Raw genomic sequence first — 19,365 nt, forward strand, 5'->3', positions numbered from 1 at the left:
TATTAATGATGATCCTAGAAATATTAGGAAGGTAGTGAATTCAAAGTATGGTGAACTCTAGAAAAAGGTCAGGGTTAAGGAAATGGCGTCCTGGGACAAGAATGAGGCTTGGGATCTAGTTAGTTGTCTGCTAGAATAAATCCCATTAGTTGCGAATCAGTGTTAATAAGAAGTTGAATGCAAAAGATAAAATGGAGAAATACATATCTCGATTAATAGCAAAAGGTTATTCCCAAGTAGAGGTAAGTAACTGTTGTGATTTTTTTTCTTTTGTTGCTAAGCTAACTTCTATTATATTTCTTTTATTAATATTCATCACTTTTTATCTTGGATTAGAGTATATGCATGTGAAGATAACATTCCTACATGGGGATCTAGAAGAAGAAATATACATGTAACAACTAGAAGGTTTTACGGTGAAAGAAGAAAAGTGTTTCTTTGCAAGTTGAAAAAGTCCCTATATGGTAAATAAATCTCCAAGGATGTGATATCGAAATTTTTATGTTTACATATTGAGACTTGGTTTCACAAGAAGCAAAGTTCATTATTATGTATATTTGAAATTACTAGGTGATCATTTTATTTATGTAGTCTTTCCATGGGGGCTTCACTCAACGAACCTCTGATATATCATGTAAGTTCATGTCATACTAAACAATAACCCTAATTTTATTACATATTGGAAAATACCTCTAAAAGTCACATTATTTAACTCACCAATATGAACCCAATACACCTTCTCAATTTAAAAATCCCCTACTTACTAGATATTGTAGATATCCATTTTTCATTAACATTTTTTATGTCCCTTTATATTCTTTCATTAACTTTGAGCTCAATTTTTTATACCTACCAATATAAAAACCCTTTACCCCGTAATATATGCTCAATATATTATCTCATCTTTTCCTCAAAATATATCCCCCAATATGAATGCACGTGGTATGGTATTGGTCCCTAGTGAAGCCCTTGCGAGTCTTGTATGTGAATGATATGTTGTTGATTAGAAGCAACATGGAAGTCATCAAGGAGGTGAAAACTTATTTTTTATCTAATATAGATATGAAATATCTTGGTGTTGTTAAATTTATTTTGGGAATGGAAATTAAAGGAAATTGATAAAAGAAGAAACTTTAATTAAATTAGAGAAACCACATTAAGACAATATTTGTAGGTTTAATATGAAATATTATAGACCAATCAAGGTCTCAATTCATGTAGGTGTAAAAATATCTACATATCAATGTCTGAAGACACAACAAGAGTAAGAGTACATGTCTCGTGTTCCATATGCCAATCTTGTTAGAAGTTTGATGTATGCAAAGGTTTGTACAAGACTAGAAATTTCACATGTAGTGGGAAATTTCATTAATGATATGTCAAAACCAAGGAATTAAAATTAGATAATTACAAAGATTGTTTTAAGGTATTTGTGTGGCACTATAGATTATGGAATTTACGACCAATGAGGACCTATGAAAGACAGAGTATTGGAAATACATGCCCTTGCTGGTAGTAATTAGGCTGGAGATATAGATCAAAGACAATCTACAAGTGGTTATGTGTTTAACCTATTTGAAGGAGGAATCATTTGAATGAGCAAGAGGCAAACTATAATGGCACTCTAAACTAGAAAATCTAACTACAAGGCAACCACTCATCCAAGTAAGGAAGTTGTATGATTACAATATTGTGTTCAGTCATTGGGTTTGTAAAGGAAGTTGTAAGGCTAGGTTGTGATAGTCACAGTGCAATATTTCTAAAAAAGAACCAAAATTATCATTCTAAGACAAAGCATGTTGATTATAAGTATCACTCTGTAAGAGGCATGGTTGAAGACAAGAAGATGCTACTAGTAAAGGTGGATACTTTGAATAATGTTGTAGATTCTTTAACAAAGTTTGTGAGAATTGAGAAGTTCCCATGGTGTAAAAAAAAATGGGCATTGTTGCCCTTGATTTTTGAAAATGTACTCCTATGACCTAATCTATGCAAAGAAAACAACATGTCGGAGAAGGTTAGGTATGTATTATATTCTTTTAACAACTAGTTCCACGTAAAATCTATTGTGTTAGGCATAATGGGGTTTCACAGGGGGCCAAAATCCCCCCCTATCCATGGGGTTGTAAGCACGGGTGGAGTCATTGAAAAAAAAATTGTGGTCATTTCATCTGTTTTTTTTCTAGTTTTCAACATATGATTTTTTTCTTTTCGTAGTTTTTTGGTATATGGTATTTTATCCCATGGTTTATTAATTATTGTTAAACACTTAAGTTTGTAATCTAGTATGACTATATGCATTAGTATTTTTGGATGCTACTACAAAATACATATTGTTTTGAAAACAATGGATTTGATTAATGATAAGACGATTTGAGGTGTGACTCTAAATAGCTTGTTGGCTTTCCTAGTTTGGATTTTATTGTGGCCACAATATCCCCCTTAATTTTGAAAACATGAAGGCCGCCCATTGCAGTTTTTGAGAAATCTGCCCTTCTAATTGATCGATGATTTCACCCTACCTCATTATCTAGTTTTTGCGCCTCTTGCTCCTCATATTTTGATCATGTCTTGACACATCATTTGTCTCAATCCCTGGGGTTGTTGTCTTGAATGTTTTTGAGTGGTGTTGAGCCGATCCATTTCAGTTGCCTCATTTATCCCACCTTTCCGCTAAGTTTCCAATAATTGAAAATTCAAGAGTTTGATTAGTTTGAGGCCTTGCTTTGATGGATTTTGACTTATGTTTTGAGAGAATAGATTTCTTGGATACTAACATGCTTCTATATATATATATACACTAACATTTTACATTTTGTATATATAATATATTATATTAACACAAACTATTATACTAAACTAATATATATATATATATATATATATATATATATATATATATATATATATATATATAGATAGATATATATATATATATAAAACCTACTATTATGTACACTACAATTCACTTATGTAAATAAACTTACATTTAAAACAGTGTGTATATTATAAACTTATAAAAATCATATATGTATTCTATCTTAAAAGGTAATGAATGAATATAGTCGGCATTTGAAGTCATCTTTATATATTAATTATAAAGATAACGAAAAATTATCTTGAAGTGTAAAAACATTCAGGAATTTTATTAGTCTTTAATATGCAAACTATAAAACGTTTATGGATATATTTGTGAAATTATTCAAATTTAAAAATATTTATATACGGCCTCTATATACTATAAAATATTTATAGATATATTTGTAAAATTATTCAAATTTAAATAATTTGTATATAATCTCTATATAATATTGATAATTTTTACATTAAAATAAATTTATATTATAAAATTTAAGCAAATCATTTAAAAAAATAGAAATTAACAAATCTTTTTATTAAAAAATTTATAAAAAATTAACCCACTTACAAATATTAACTCTTAAAATAATTTTTTATAATAAAAATATATTACATACTTACCTAACCAATCCCAGAAAATGTCACGAGAGCCAGTCACAGAAAAAGTCACGAATGACCCTTATAAACGCGAAAGGTCTCAACAGTTTGTCACCCAGAAGCTAACTAAACGCAACAAATGACGCCATAAAAAATAAACATGCAAATTCACCAAATTACAAATACATACGCTTTATATTGCACCTTATAAAAGCAACAAAAGTAAAGCGACAACCTCACAAACGCACCAATAGATGTACGTACTAGTCAGTACGTTGACCTACCCTTGCATGTCGGTCTTTGCATGCTGCAATACGTTCCACGTCGTCACATACTAGTCAGTCAGGGATCAAAATTGAACACGTCAGAGCCCTTCAAAGGGTCTTTGGCAAGTCAGAGAAGTAAGAAGAAAATTTTACCAGTCAAAAAAAATTTAAAAATTGATTTTTGTCATTTAAAAAAAAAATTGGAATAATATCTTAAAATTTTTTAAGAAGTGCTGTCAAATTGTCAATTTTTTTTTAAATTTCATTTTTCCTGAAATTAGAATTTTAGGAATGAAAAAATTAAAATTTTAGGAATGTTGAATTTGTAAATTTATTTTCATGTTAAAACTTAAGTCCCATTTTAGAAACTCCCATTTGAAAAAAAACAGTTTCCTTTTGAGTTGTTTTTTCTAATTGTGCATATGATGCAAGTTCTTATTACGCCGTAAGGCGTTTCCCTCAAATCAACTCCCCTCTCTGCTTACCTGTCATCGTGTAAGCCACACGATTATATGTTAGACGATTGCAACAATTTCAGCCGTTGATCATTGATTCAAAAGGGTTGCCCAAACGGTTTCGGCGTTTCATTTGGCGGATCGAATAGTTTCATCAGGGCAGCTGAACCGGGCTCTCTAGTGCTACATGCGTCCCACTAACCCTGTTGGCGGGCTTTTCTTGTACTGTCTGTGGGTGGAGTTGATTGATCCCAAGGCTGTACTGAGCAGGCAGCACATTCTCACAAATCCCACATTCTCACAAATCCCGGTGTTCTCAAATCCATCGTTGAGAAAGCGGACATGAGAGAAAGCGATACCGTCCTGGAAATCGGCCCGGGTACTGGAAATCTAGCCCTAGAATTGCTGCAGGCCGCCCACAGAGTCATCGCAGTCGAGATAGATCCCCGGATGATTGAAGTAGTTCACAAACGCATAAAGGGGACCGAAATGGCTCAGAGATTGGAGGTGAGTTCCAATTTCCTTTGCATCTTGTTTTTACATTCATTCACCTTATTTACCTCATTAACAATATGTCAATTCCACATGGATTGTGACTCTTCATGCCCACCCCAAGTTTCAAATCCTCAGAGACATGTTTTCCCTTCATGAGCTGTTGCTTCTATGCACCTGTGTAAGCAGCGGCTCAGGCTCCGGCTCCATGTGGATGGGTCAAGGTGTAGGTCTTCTGCCACAATCACTGAGACATATGTTTTCGAATATCTGTTGTCAGCCTGCTATAGTTCGTTGTGATATTCACATAATGGAAATGGGCATGCTTTCTGCATGACCTGACTTCAGTTCATCGTGATAATCCCATAATGGAGAAGGGTGCGCTTGCTGCATTTGTAAACTGGAAACATCAACCAAAAAAAAATCCTACATTGACAACAATACTGAAGAAGGTTTATTTGTGAAATACCACATACATTAAAACTTTTTCAAATCTTTGCCAATCTGAAAACTGGGTTTAGGGTGAATTTCTCATGCCTATGCGATGAAAACTGGCTATGGGGTGAAGTCCTCATGCTTATGTGATAGCAGCCTTCTTTTCTTCAGTTACTACCTTTCTCCAATCTAATGATGCTTAGAAGTACCTGTGTGCTTTGGGAATCCATAATCTTGTAACGTACTGCACTTTCTGTCTGGCAATGAAAAATGCCAATTTTGGCAATAAAACACTTCTTCTTTTTGCAAATTTGATGTTGCAGATGGATTCCCTACCCCCTTATGTCCAATTGGGCACCTCAGTATTAAATTTATGCAATTCAAACCTGTAATTCCAAGATTTTGGCAAAATTTCTGCCAGATTTACAAGGAAAATGCACTGGAAAGAGATTCTGTTTACTGCAAGGTTAGCCTAAGCTATGTGCTTTGCAGGTTCCCTTGTGATGTCTTCGTAATTGTCTCTTGCAATTCCTTTTTTGTTCCTTGTGATTGCTGTATTTGGTGATACCTTATTAATTTTTGGGATTACGATAAATCAAAGTTGCTCTTCTCTAATATGACTATCTCCTTTTTCTTTTCTGTTATGGACAGTTGGTGCGAGGGGACATACTACGAACAGACTTGCCAACTTTTGACATATGTGTAGCCAATATACCTTACCAGATATCATCTCCGCTCATCTTCAAGCTTTTGTCCACCATGCCCAAGTTTCGAAGTGCCACCCTCATGCTTCAGAAGGAATTTGGCCACCGCCTCGTGGCAAAGCCTGGTGATTCCCTTTTCAATCGCCTGGCTGTCAATGTGGATATTCTGGCCAGTACCAAGCTCCTTATGGATGTGAGCAAGAGGCTTTTTACGCCATGCCCTAAAGTGGATTCCTCTGTTATGAGAATCGAACCAAGGGCATGGCCTCCTCCAGTCGACTTGAGTGAATGGAATAGATTCACTCTGATGTGTTTCACCAGAAAGAATAAGACTCTCGGTGCAATCTTCCTGTTCATCAATTTTAATCTTGAAGGCATATATCCCTGCTATTGTTTAGTTGCTCCCCAAGATTATCTTCTTTAAAGGCATTTAGAGCATGGATGGGAGCAATTTCTCAACAAACAGTATAGGTACATTTGCATTGTATGAGCAAATGGAGGAATTTTTCCTTTTTAGTTAAAAGGACGAATCATCTTCGGTTTTTCTTTGCAAGCAATACTTTAAGCAGACAGGCGTTTCAATATGAATTAGTTATGTTTTTTCGATCTCTTCATATTTATTTTCTTCAACATGTTTGAAACCTTTTCTTCTGGGAACTATTGTTTTTGCAAATATTTTACCTTGAATCAATTCGTCTCAACATGCATTCAAGTTAGTTAGAATGGAATCACATAGGTTTCAGCAGTTTAGCCTAGTCGGTTGTCTCATTAGTCAGGACTTATGAGATGTATGTTAAAAGACTGAAACCTGCTTATGTTAAGGTGAATTTGTGCTGAAAACAGTTTTCAATACTCACGGATCAGACCTTGATCCGAAGAAACTTGTGGGTTAATGGAAACTCATGATCACAGATATAACTGAAAAAGGGAAAAGGAAACCCTCCTATTGAACGATTTCCTCTGCGAAGTTTTTCTCAAGCTCTTGTCAAATATAAGGCAAACTCTTACATTCCAGCTTAACAGAGTTCTTCGCAGAACTGAGGTTTTAAACATTTTGTTCGTAACTGACAGGAAAAATATCTTGAAGATGGATCACTTTCAGCTGCATAATTTTTTTAGTGTCTTGTACTCTAAAGTTGGAGTACAAGGGAAAATATTCCTTGCTCATTAAATAAAGCCTCATCTGTGACTCCGTCGGTAACAACCACTCTTTAGAAGGTAGGCCCCGATATAAATACCAACATTTTGAAAGAGAGTCTAAAATCCTGAAAGCCTCTAAAGGATCATAGTGTACAACGATGACTTCCCCACAAAGATTAGTCTTGCACATTACACAAGACTTGATCGAAGGATTTTCTGCGTAATGAAAAAGGCAATATGGGAGATTCCAATCACGTTCCAAGGCATTTTTTAAAATGTGGATGTGACAAAAGGTTGTTGTGGAACGTGCTGTTTGTATATTTTAACACACTAACACTTTACAACAATGAACTAACAATATTCATGATGAAAATAGCAATAGGGAAGATTTATCTGCATAATGAAAAAGACAATATGGGAGATTCCAATCATGTTCCAAGGCATTTTTTAAAATGTGGACGTGACAAAAGGTTGTTGTGGAAGGTGTTGTTTGTATATGGGAAATTTCTTGATCATTGTGTATAATCCTAATGTTGATAGATATGTCTACTAAGTGGTTCCAGTTAATGGGGCATTGATTTGAGTGGTCAATATATTTTTATTATTTATCAAAGTAATCTTGTGTTGTATTTGTGTTCTTCAATTTATGCCTTACGGCGTTTCCTTTGCAACATCTGATGCAAATGCTAGTTAATTATTATGTCACAATTACCTTTTGATACCATTACATTTGGCAGTTGTTCCCATTTCAAAAACAACAGTTTCTTTTCGAGTTGTTTTTTTTAATTGTGCATATGATAGAAGTTCTTATTAATTATTATGTCACAACTACCCCTTGATACCATTACATTTGGTAGTTTCAATTGAGAGCGACTAGATGTCAATATGGGCCATGTATTAGGTCTGTAATTTCACTGGGTTTTGCTTGAAGGTTGCCTAAAGCAAGGTTCAGGAAAAATTTTAAGAACCCCCCTAAATTTATAAATATAATAAATGGGCGAATCTCCATGGTATATAGGAAAAATGGAAGGCGATTTTATCAATAATATAATATGTATATATAATTTTTTGGCGAATCTCTCACCAGGCATGGCGAATAGTTTACTCAATTATAAAATCTTGTAAGATCTTGGCGAGTCTTTCACTAAATAATAAAACTTTGTAAAGTCCTAGTGAATCTTAGCATAGGCTACATGGTTTAATTCCTCCATTTAAATAGGCTACATTCCAAGTGAATACCATGGGTCAATACCATGTGCCATTTTGGTGAATACCATGGGTCAATACCATGTGCCATTTTTATTTTTATTAATTCTAATATTAGGGTTAATAATGGCTTTTTGCATGGTATTAATAACAATCTAGTCCATGGTATTTGTCCCATAGTATTTTGGCCATAGGTTTCACCTAAATATAACCCATTTTTTGAGTGTTCGTAAATATAAGGTGACTTATGGAGTAAATATAAAAAAATGTTTTATTTGTTTACAATACCTCTCGTTTATTTATATTTTTATTAATTTACCATACCTCTTTTACAAATATGGTATTTGGCCCATAGGATTCACTTAAATAAAACCTCTTTCTTGAGCCTTCATAAATAGAACGAGGGTTATGGACTAAATATAAAAAGACGTTTTATTTATTTACGATACGTCTAGTTTATTTATATTTTTATTTATTTACCATACCGTTTGAGTAAGTATAAAAAGACGTTTTATTTATTTACCATACCTCCATTTTACTTATATTTTTATTTGTTTACACCGTTACATGTATATAAGGTGACTTATGGAGTAAATATAAAAAATGTTTTATTTATTTACCATACTTCTCATTTATTTATATTTTTATTAATTTACCATACCTCTTTTATAAATATGGTATTTGGCCCATAGGATTCACTTAAATAAAACCTATTCTTGAAAATGGGCGAATGGATTCACTTAAATAAAACCTATTCTTGAAAATGGGCGAATGGAAGGTTGTAAGTCCTAATTTCAAGGGCTAAATTTACCTTTTTTACCCTCTCCCTTAAAATAAGGTGGGCTATTTGAGGTGATTTGTAAAAATTTACTATAATACAAAATATTCGCCCACTAAAAATTTAAAACCCCTTAATTTCACCAAACGGCGAACATTCGCCCCTAAAATTATCCTTGGCAAGGTTTGATGACGATTTAAGTTGGAGAGGAGGATAGATTCATCATTCAGCAAACGACTTTCAAGCAAGGTTTAAGCACAATTTATGCTTGGAGAGGAACGCATTCAACAAGCTTCCTAACATACTCGATTTGATTTGTTTGCGGATTCCCAATTCCTGGTATGTTTTCATATTAAAAAAGGAGATACCAAAAACATATACACATTTGTACATTCATTTGTTGAATCCTAAACCTGTTTAGAATTTTACTAAATTTTTTCGTTCATGCAATAAACTTAAATTTGATTGAGCTACTTGTATATTGGCTTGAACGTTTTGGTCACAAAAATTTCCTACAAAATTAATCCTTATCTAAACTGGAGGAATATAGGTCTCCTTTTTATCCATTAATGGTAAATGCATTCGATATATTAGTTGTGGCTCATATCAGACCTGCCTTATATACAACATCCATGGGGTTGTTGTTCCACCATTTTCCTGTGGCTCATATCAGACCTGCCTTATATACAACATCCATGGGGTTGTTGTTCCACCATTTTTCTGTGAAAAAATAAAAAGAAATTTGAAAATAATTTACTGTTGTCAATTGAATTGCTCTTTTTTTTTATGCTTTTCATTATAAAAGTGCGACCTGAATATGTGCCCTTCTAAATGAAATTAAGACATGCCCTTCAAATTTGATCACTGGTCAGTACGTTGACCTATCTTGCTTGTCGGTCTTTGCATGCTGCGATATGTTCCACGTGGTCTTTATGTTACGTTGTTACGCTTTTGGAATGGAGTTGTTTTTAGTGTGATTTTAATGTTGGGATAAGTTTTACGTGGTTTTTATATTACGTTTTTGGAATGGAGCTGTTTTTAGTGCGACTTTTAAAATTTAAGGTGAAATTTTGATTTTTGTTATTTAAATTATTTTTTGATTGTATAGAAAAAAAAAGAAACTATTTTAAAGTCTACGAGGCTAAAGATAGTCTATGGGACAGATTGCTTCTTCGTCTGCTTAATGTATTTGGCCCTTTTTCTGTGAAATTTCAAAATAAATGCTCCCAACTTCTCGACAAACCCCTCCCTAAATAGATTATCTCAAGAGCTAGCTACCAACATATCTCCATAACTTTCCCTGTTGTCTTTGAAGGCCTCACATTCTAGATTCAGAGTCGTCTAACGAGGCCGAGGAATTACCCAGAGGGCCAAAAGTAGCTGGAATCTAGGGAAAAAAATTTCAAAAAATCTTGTAGAGACAGTGTTTGAATCGTGTTTTTGATGGTGGAAATAGATTCAGCCCCATCAAATACTTTTAGCACACCTAAAATTTTGAAGTTTAACAACTATAACTTAGATTTACAAAAATCCTTGAAAGATTTTATTTAAATATGACCGGAATTTCCATAATTTTCCAGGCAACTCTTCCGGGCAACTTCTCCGCCTCGTTACACTACGTGTAAATTCAGTGTTTTGAAAAATTTCTAAAACACTTCTATTATGCAACTGTTACTAATCAAACATATAATTTAAATAAATTCCTGCCAGATTTTAAAGAAATTAAACCAAACAAAACATAAAAAAAACTTCAAAAAAATCTTTCTAAATTGCTATTGCAATTACAACTCACCATATGTTAGGTGGATTTTATGTAAAACTATAGTCTTCGACATACTCAGTGCCTCACGGCGGTTTGCCAGCCATTACTATAACTGCTCTGCACACGTGGTCTGTATATAAACCCCTCGGCTGTCTTAGATCTTCCAACACAGATCTCTGGGATTGGGATTCGATGTGGAACCACCAGATATCAAACAAGAACATAAAAAATAAAAGAATAACTCATTTCCTGTTTCGATTCAATTTGCCAATGCCATCGAATAATGACTCGATTCTATTGTTCATTGCAGATGTGCTGCAGGTGAGCGGATCTTGGAGAAGCTTGCGCAACATAGGTGAATGGAGATAATGACTTCAATGCTGCACTGATCTGTTCAACCGTGGCAATCCAACCAGGAAACTGAAATGGATCACTCATAGCATATCGATGGAGGCAGGGCGGAATACGAAATCAGGGTATGGAGGAGGGGTCATTTAATCTTGGGGATTATAATGAGAGCAGAAAACAAATTAAAAATTATTTTGTTGAATTGAGGCTTTGTGATCCATATCAAATTTATGCTCGGGCTGATCCCCTATATCCCTATATCTCTATAGGCTATATGCTCTGTTCGATCTATACTGCTTGATCTATACTGCTTGATCCATATGCTCTGCTTGGGAGGCCCCCTATATATATATCTAACGAAAACGCCCTATCTCGCTGATGAGTAGCTCGCTCGACCCTTATATATGGATGGGAACTAACGAAAAACAGTAAAAGATAATTCCACCGCAGAAGATATAAACAAATAGAAAGATTATAATATCATTTTTTTCCATAATTTAAAGGTAGTGAAAGATACTTCCACCGCAGAAGATAGAAACGAATAGGAAGATTATAAAAACCACTGATAGCTCGCAAGGAGGGGTTCCGGATCCATAAGACACAGAGGTCCTGCCGAGGAGGGAACGCAAAGACATTGTCTAAGGATTTTTTTCATTGTAGGATTTTTTTTTAAGGAGATTATAAGGGAAATTTTGTTTGTATTATTGTTTTCCATTATACTAAAATTATTTGTTAGTATTAGTAAATTTCTAAATTATTATCATAATTTTTTTAAAGTGGTTTTGGGGTCGATCTTAAAGTGGTAATTAGTTCATTTAATTGATTCTTGATAAAAGGAGTGTGGAATTGTAATTAATTTACGTGATTAATTCCCAACAAAAAATATAAAAATTTTTGGTAATTAGTTAACTTAATTAATTCTAAAAAAATGTGAAAATCCAATAATTTCCACAAAATTGTATGAGTTAAAATTTCTATTAGGTAATATTGTAAAATTGATTCCTTAAAGGCTTTTAGACTTTGAAGACAATGCTCCAATAGAAACAATTGAGACTAATTCCAAGTGTTCATTGCACTAGTGTAAGAAGAATTGTTTTCTTTCTTTTATGTGTAACTTAATTTGGATTAAATTCTGCTTTGAATCGACATATAAATGATAGATACTTGACACTATTGTTATCGATGTTGGATATGATAGATACTTGACACTATTGTTATCGATGTTGGATTCAAAGAGAACTGTTTGTAGTTGTTGATAATTGTTTATTAGTTATTATAAAAACTTGTTTTATTTTAATCTTCATTTTTTTTTAATGAACTATTTTTTTAATACAATAAAATATTTATTTTCAAATTTATTTTATTAAATAACATGTTTTTCAGTTTGTAGCTTTCTCTGGATGAGAATGAGGATTATTCCATTTTCATCCCTATAGATTAGGTTTTCTTTTGTTATTTGTATTATAGATTAGTTTGTATTTTACATTATATTAATTACATTCATTTTTAAAAGTTTTTTTTCGAAGAGGCAAACATCCATCCTCGTGGCTTGGTTGAGTCCAAATAACAACCACAATCCAATTTTGATCTCAGATCTGTATTCAACACATTAGTGCCAAACATAATTACAAATTTGAATTGGGGTTATATTATAGTGTGCATAGTAGGGTTAGATTATATTAAAGTGGATTAGGTTAGATAGATTAATTATTTTATATTAGTTTTAGAAAGACGGTAACTCGATCCATTGAACTATTGAACTATTCAGAGCCACCATCCCAAATAAAAAAGTGTCTGATTTGGAGCGTTGACCAAGTGGTCTCCTAAATGTTGATAATGGTCATTTTTTTGCCATCAATAGGTTTCTAAGGTAAATCTCTATGTAATATGTGATTTCCATGGTTTTTCTTTTTTGTTTATCAAAATATTTGTGTGCATTGCATTAAAACAAAAGGTTTAAAACTTATCGATCCAAGTAGCGATGTTAAGTTATAGGTAAATCTCTATGTCGTATGTGATTTCCATTGTTTTACCATTTTGTTTATGAAAACATGTGTGTGCATTGCATTAAAACGAATGGTTTAAAACTTATCGATGCAAATACAGATGTTGAGTTAGCATTTGAGACATGAGTGATTTTAAGGATAAAAAAATTGAAGAAAAAATTGAAATAGAGATGAGAGGAGATGATGAAAAATAGGCCCATGAGTTCTTCGTATAATTGGAAGATGATCATAGGGATGATGATGTACGAATTATAAATTGTGGAGCTAAAATAGTATTTAAATGGAATTTATCTATCTGACACATTTTTTCATTATGATTATCTACACATTTTTCCATTGTTATTGTGTAAGCATAAAGGAAAAAATAAGCAACCATTTTGTTATTGCAATAGAAGAAAATGGAAACAATACTACTATTATGGGAATAACAACAAATTTTGAAAAAAAAACCAATGATAAAGCATCGTAGAAAGGAGGATATTACAACCCTTGCAGTTGTAGTAAAACTTGTAGATGTTAAGAAGTTTGTAGCAATGTTCAAGACCACAAAAGTAGATAAGTATATTTAAGAAGTATTTTAAGGAAAAGGCAATAGTCAAAATTTGGTATGATCTGAGAAAGATTTTTCAAGAAGTGCTAGCCAAGGAGATATTGTAAAAGAGGGAGAGAATATAATGTATGGAGAAGTTCTAAAATCTCAGGAAATTGAAGAAACTACAATAATATTAAAGGTTGAAAAAGAAAGTAAATAAATTGAAGAGGAGACAATCTTCAGAATTATGAAAGTAAAGAGCATCTATGGAGATCCTATGATTATTAGTTATAATTAGGAATAAGAAGGCTCCAATGCCAAAATGGAAAAAGAGGAGAGGGTACATCGAAAAGATGGACATGAAGATGTTGAGGTTTCCATAACAATAAAAAGATAAAGAAAAAAACAATAAAAGTAGACCAGGAACACACATTAAAAAACATTAGTGAGGAAGATGTTGATGTGAACAAAATAAAACCTAAAGAGGGAGAGGCATTGGATGGATTTAGTTTTGTAAGGATTTCTATGGTGGAAGCATTAGAGAAAATGAATGGGCATAATGAGGTTAATTGCAAATAAAAGGATAATATGGGGAATAATACACTCATTGTTTTATGGTGATGTTGTTGTTGAGCCTTCTATAGAAATTGATGATAAGGCCAACAAGTATGTACATTTTCTGGAGACAATAAAGATATAGAAATTAAAAGTTATCCTATTAAGCCTTTGGAAGTTGAGGAAACAAAGAGTTGGATAAATAAGTGGATGAGGATGTTTCTATAACAAAATAAGAAATCAATAGAGTTGGAGGAGATACGAACATTGTTTGGCTAACAACAATAGTATTATAGGAGGAGGGGAAGGAAACTCTACAATTTTCAAAATTAGAAGAATGTATGAACCAATAAAAATAGTTGAACTTGAAAAAATATATGATGAAGAAGAATTTTAGGAGGAAGATGTGCTCCAAATTGAAAAAAAATGAAGTTGGTTGAAGAGATAATGAGAACGGGAAATAATGAGCCTCAGGTTGCGTGAAAAGGAGATGTAAACTTGACAAGTAGTTCGCCAATAGAAGGGGAAATGAAACACAAAGCTCCAATGATTTCTTGACTAATTATAATGTGTTTATTTGTGCAAGACATGATAAAAAGGAACAAAGTAATGTTGCAACTATAAGTAAAGAAGAAGATAGGAGATGGTAGTTTTAGCCATCTAATCCTAATGATAACATGTTTTCTTAAATTATATATGAGTAAGAATAAGAGTAAAAATATGAGATGGTAAATTTAGCCATCTAATCCTAATGATAACATGTCTTCTTAATCATATATGAGTAAGAATACGAGTATATTGGGATTAGAAAAAAGAATTTTCCCTCCTAGAGTAATGCTTTCCAAGCCAAACTATGATGAGGAGCCTTTCCAAGAAGGAAAACCACTATATGAGGAGGATGTATAAGAAGAAATTATTGTTGAGGAAGTATGATGGAATAATTGTTGTGGTTAAAACCCACACATGAAATAGGGGAAAACATTTCAAGATTGTTGCAAAAACTAAATGTTTATTTGGTTTAACTATTGAACATTTTTTGATACATGATGCAAATTTTAAAAATGATGTTGGTTTAAAACTAGGAGTAGGTAGCATAAGCGAAGTTACATGTGAGAGACAAGAGTGCAAATAAATCACACTTGTAGAGACATAATTTTGTTAAAAATAAATGCAAGAACATGTCCATAGAAGTAACAATGCATTAGAGGCTATATGGAGTAAAGTTCTTAGGTTATGCAACCCATTTGGCCTTTGAAATCTCCTTTTCTGTTGGAACAACCTCCTTCATTTAATAGCCTTCATTTATTTTAGAGTTGTGGGAGGTTTAGGTGAAGTTTTTCCCTTTTATCATATAAATCCTCCCCGCTACTGGATCAATCCTATACAAAGTAGTTGGATTGTGTGTGATTGGCATTCACACATCACACAGTTAGATCTTGTTGGGTTTTGGAAATAAGCTTGAAAAGGAAAGGACACATTCCCTTTGGCATTAATTTTGGGTTGCAACATGGGAAGGAAGTAGAAATTTTGAAGAGGCTTAGACCTTCAAAATTTGCAACAATGGTTAGAAATGCAACAAAGGAATAGCTCTCTATAGACATAGGTTCCAAATTGGAGCAAAAAAGGAGGATCCTCCAAGGGAAGAAGAAGAGAGATGCCACAATAGGGAAGAGAGAGAGTTGAAGAAAATGGAGAAACAAAAGAAGGAAATATAAGTCAAAAGAGCTGAAGAAACAAAGAAGAAAAAGAGAGGTTTCATCAAGACAAAGGAGAGAAGATAGAGGGACAAAGGAAAAGAAAAAAGGAAATTAGAGGAGAATAAAGAGAAAGGAGAATGATTTGGGAAGAAGAAGAGGAATATGATGGAGAAAAGGAAAATGAAAGGATTTTGATAAAAAAAGAAGAGAATTTTGAATGACAAAGAAAACTTCATCCAAATAAATTATAATTTTTGTGAAATTTTTATAGATGTGTCTAACTAAAACTAAAACCAATTAACCTTGTAAATATATTTATGAAAAGGGAGAAAACCTATTAAAACCTTATGATTAATATTTCTTGGATTTCATTTAACCAAAAACCTATTAAACTATTTGCAAATTTAATAAATTCTTTAATTCATATACATTTGAAAAAAATTCTACATATATATTATGTATATTAATCTTTACGTACTAACTATAATATAATATAATATATGTTGGAAAATGTAGCTCCTACTTGTCTCAGATGTGATTCTTTCTAAGTAAAGGAGTTTGTTCCTAGTAGTTAGGATCTATTTCCTACATTGGTGTGTGGTTGAGATATTCTCTCAACCAACAAATTGTGTGTGCATGTATATATGTAATTGCATTTTATTAATGAAACAATTGACATTGTCATATTTTATCATGGTATCGGAGCCCTGAGGGCCTGGCACCTTGTGGGCTTGACCTGTCCTGGGCTGAGGAACCTTGGCCCATCGTCAATCAAGGGAAATAAATAGCTTGTTGAATTTTTGGTTTTGGTTTGTCCACTTATTTAAGCCTATCGGAGGAGTGATCAGATCATGGCAGAGGGAGTTCTACACACAACTTTCAGGTTCATCAGTTGGGCAGAGGGAGTCCTGCGTGTAGGTGCTTTCATGGCTGTAGTGAGATAGCTTTCAAATTAATATCAGCTTGCGAGTGGCGAACCAAAGAAAAATGATTTCAATTTAATATCAAAATTGTTGTTATGAAAAAGGAGGTTTTGAAGGTTGTTGTTAGGAAAGTTCTTGGCGGTGGAAAATTTTGTGTTGAAATTGTTGGGATATCAGCAGGGCAAAAAGTGTGTTTTTCAAGGGCGATCGGTGGCTCGGTGTGGAGAAGGCCACAACTACTACCTCAGGTGAATTTGTGTTTGGGAGTTCTACCAACTCACTGTCTCTTTCTAGTTCTGTGCTGCCAGCATCTTCATTTTCAGGTAGTTCTTTATGTGGGAATACAAGCCCCTCTTTATTCGGGTCAACTCTGTCTACTTCGGCTTCAGGTACTTCAGGTAGCTTATTTGGCTTAACTACACCTAGTACATTAAACTCATCCGCTCTACCTTCTTTTCGCCTGAGCAATAGTAGCACTTCTGCCCAATTTTCTTCTAGTAGTACCCCTGCACCTGGGTCGGGCACAACACCTACATTTGGTGCTGGAAATAGCCTCTCAGTAGGTTCTGTAGGCACTTCTACTTTCTCTGGGATGTATATGCTTGAAGGATTTACATCTTCCTTTACGATAGGGAGCACCCATTCATTTGGTTCTAGGAGTACATTTGGATCTAGTAGTGCTCCATCATTTGGTGGAAGTAGTGTGTCATTTGGTGCTACCAGCACTTCAGCATTTGGTGGAGCCAGTGCCTCGTATGGTTTTGCTAGCACTCCATTATTTGGTTAAAAAAACACTCATCATTTGGCTTGGGACAACCTTTTGGAGCTTCAAGTACAACATCTTCACAGTCAACAATGACCTCATTTGGATCTGGGTTTGGGGGCATTGCATCCTTGTCGTCCACAGTTTTTTCTTTTGGTGGATCTGCAGCTGCAAGCAGTGGCTCCTTTAATTTTGGAGGTGCAGGAAGCACTACATCTGAAACTACACTCTCATTTGGATCAACTAGTACCCCTACTATCACATTTACATTTTCTTTGAAAGACAGTTCTTCTATGACTCAACCGATTTTTGGGTTGACCAACTCAAATTCTTCTTTTGGGGCTACACCATCACCAACACCATCGGTTGATCAGATGGAAGACATGGCAGAGGATCCTTCCCAGGTATCAAGCCCTGTTCCACTAGTATTTGGTGGATAGACTGCTTCACCAAGTTCATATTTTGTGTTGGCTCTCAGCCAACTGCTCCGTCTGCTGGGAAATCTCTTTTCCAGTTTTGGTGCAGTGAGCATGGAGTTTCATCTAACTGGAGAGCTAACTGTGTTGTGACTGTTTTTAAATAGTGATCTAAAGTCATGTTGGATAGAGATAGAGAAATTTGATCAATTATTAATCTGAAAGTTTATTTTTTATTTCTTGGAGTCATGATAAAATTATTGTGCCTTATTGAGCCTAGCTAACTCAATTTAGGTAAAGTTATTTTGTTAGAATTCGCGACTCTAACAAATGACGACAGGTTAAGCATGGAGTTCCAAGATTTAATTGACAAAGAAAAAGATGCCCAAAATGTGAAACGAGCAGCAACAACGATTAAACGGTGATGGACAACTAGGTGAAAGTTAGTGTGAGTTTGTTTGTGTTTGTGGAATAAACTTACTAGCATGTTATTTTATGAGTCACATTTTATTAGTAAGCAAGTCCAAGGTTTTTTGTAGTGGTCTTTGTAAACTGTGTACCTGGTAACTCCAGAGTTGGAGTGTGAAATGTAAGCCTTGTAAGGCAAGTGTATCCCCATACAGTTCGTGGTAACCTAAAAACCACTTTGTATTTGCAGTGTTGGTTTGTGGTAAGCTAGAAACCACATGTAAGAATGAAGTGGGACAGAGATCCCTGTTGGCCTAGTTGAGTCAGGCTTTGGAGTGCCCTAGTGGCAGGTTTGTAGCCCAGAGTGGTTGGAGTGCCCTAGTGGCAAGTTTGTGGCCCATAGTGGCTGGAGTGCCTTCGTGGCTGAGTTGAGCCTTTGTGGCTATGTTGAGCCTTCATGGTTGTGTTTAGCCTTGGTGGCTGAGAGCCCTTAGTGGCATGGTTGAGGGTGATCCGATAAAACCCAGAACATGGTTACGGGTGATCCGATAAAACCCATGATGATATTGGAGGGGGATTTACAAGTACAGGCACAGGTGTGCAGTTATAATGGTTGAAAGAACCATGTATGCGAAGAACATCCTACAAGACTGGCAGTTGCAGCGGTTAGTACCCATGCATTCTAGTGGATGGTTGCTCTTTTATATCGACATCAACATATTCTTTTTGTGTTTGACCACAACTAGGCTTTGCGGATTGATATTTAGACAAGTAGTCATTAAGGGGGAGTGTTGGAAAATGTAACTCCTACTTGTCTCAACTGTGATTCTTACTAAGTAAAAGAGTCTGTGCCTAATAATTAAGATCTATTTCCTACATTGATGTGTGGTTGAGATATTCTCTCTACCAACAAATTATGTGTGCATATATATATGTAATTGCTTTTCATTAATGAAACAATTAACATTATTAAATTTTATCACTATAAAGAAAAACTTCCATTCCATTTTTCCCTTTAAATGA

The 19,365-nt window shown here is 34.1% G+C and overlaps 1 pseudogene; it reads left to right on the forward strand.

Annotated features, from left to right (window-relative positions):
• Positions 1-6,232, forward strand: part of LOC149139334 (uncharacterized) — a 59,614-nt pseudogene extending 53,382 nt beyond the window's left edge.
• The last annotated feature ends 13,133 nt before the right edge of the window (positions 6,233-19,365 follow it).

This window comes from Pinus tabuliformis, chromosome X (assembly GCF_031772625.1).
Source record: "Pinus tabuliformis cultivar Carrire ecotype Pingquan chromosome X, CPIR1, whole genome shotgun sequence".
In the NCBI taxonomy this organism is placed as follows: domain Eukaryota; kingdom Viridiplantae; phylum Streptophyta; class Pinopsida; order Pinales; family Pinaceae; genus Pinus; species Pinus tabuliformis.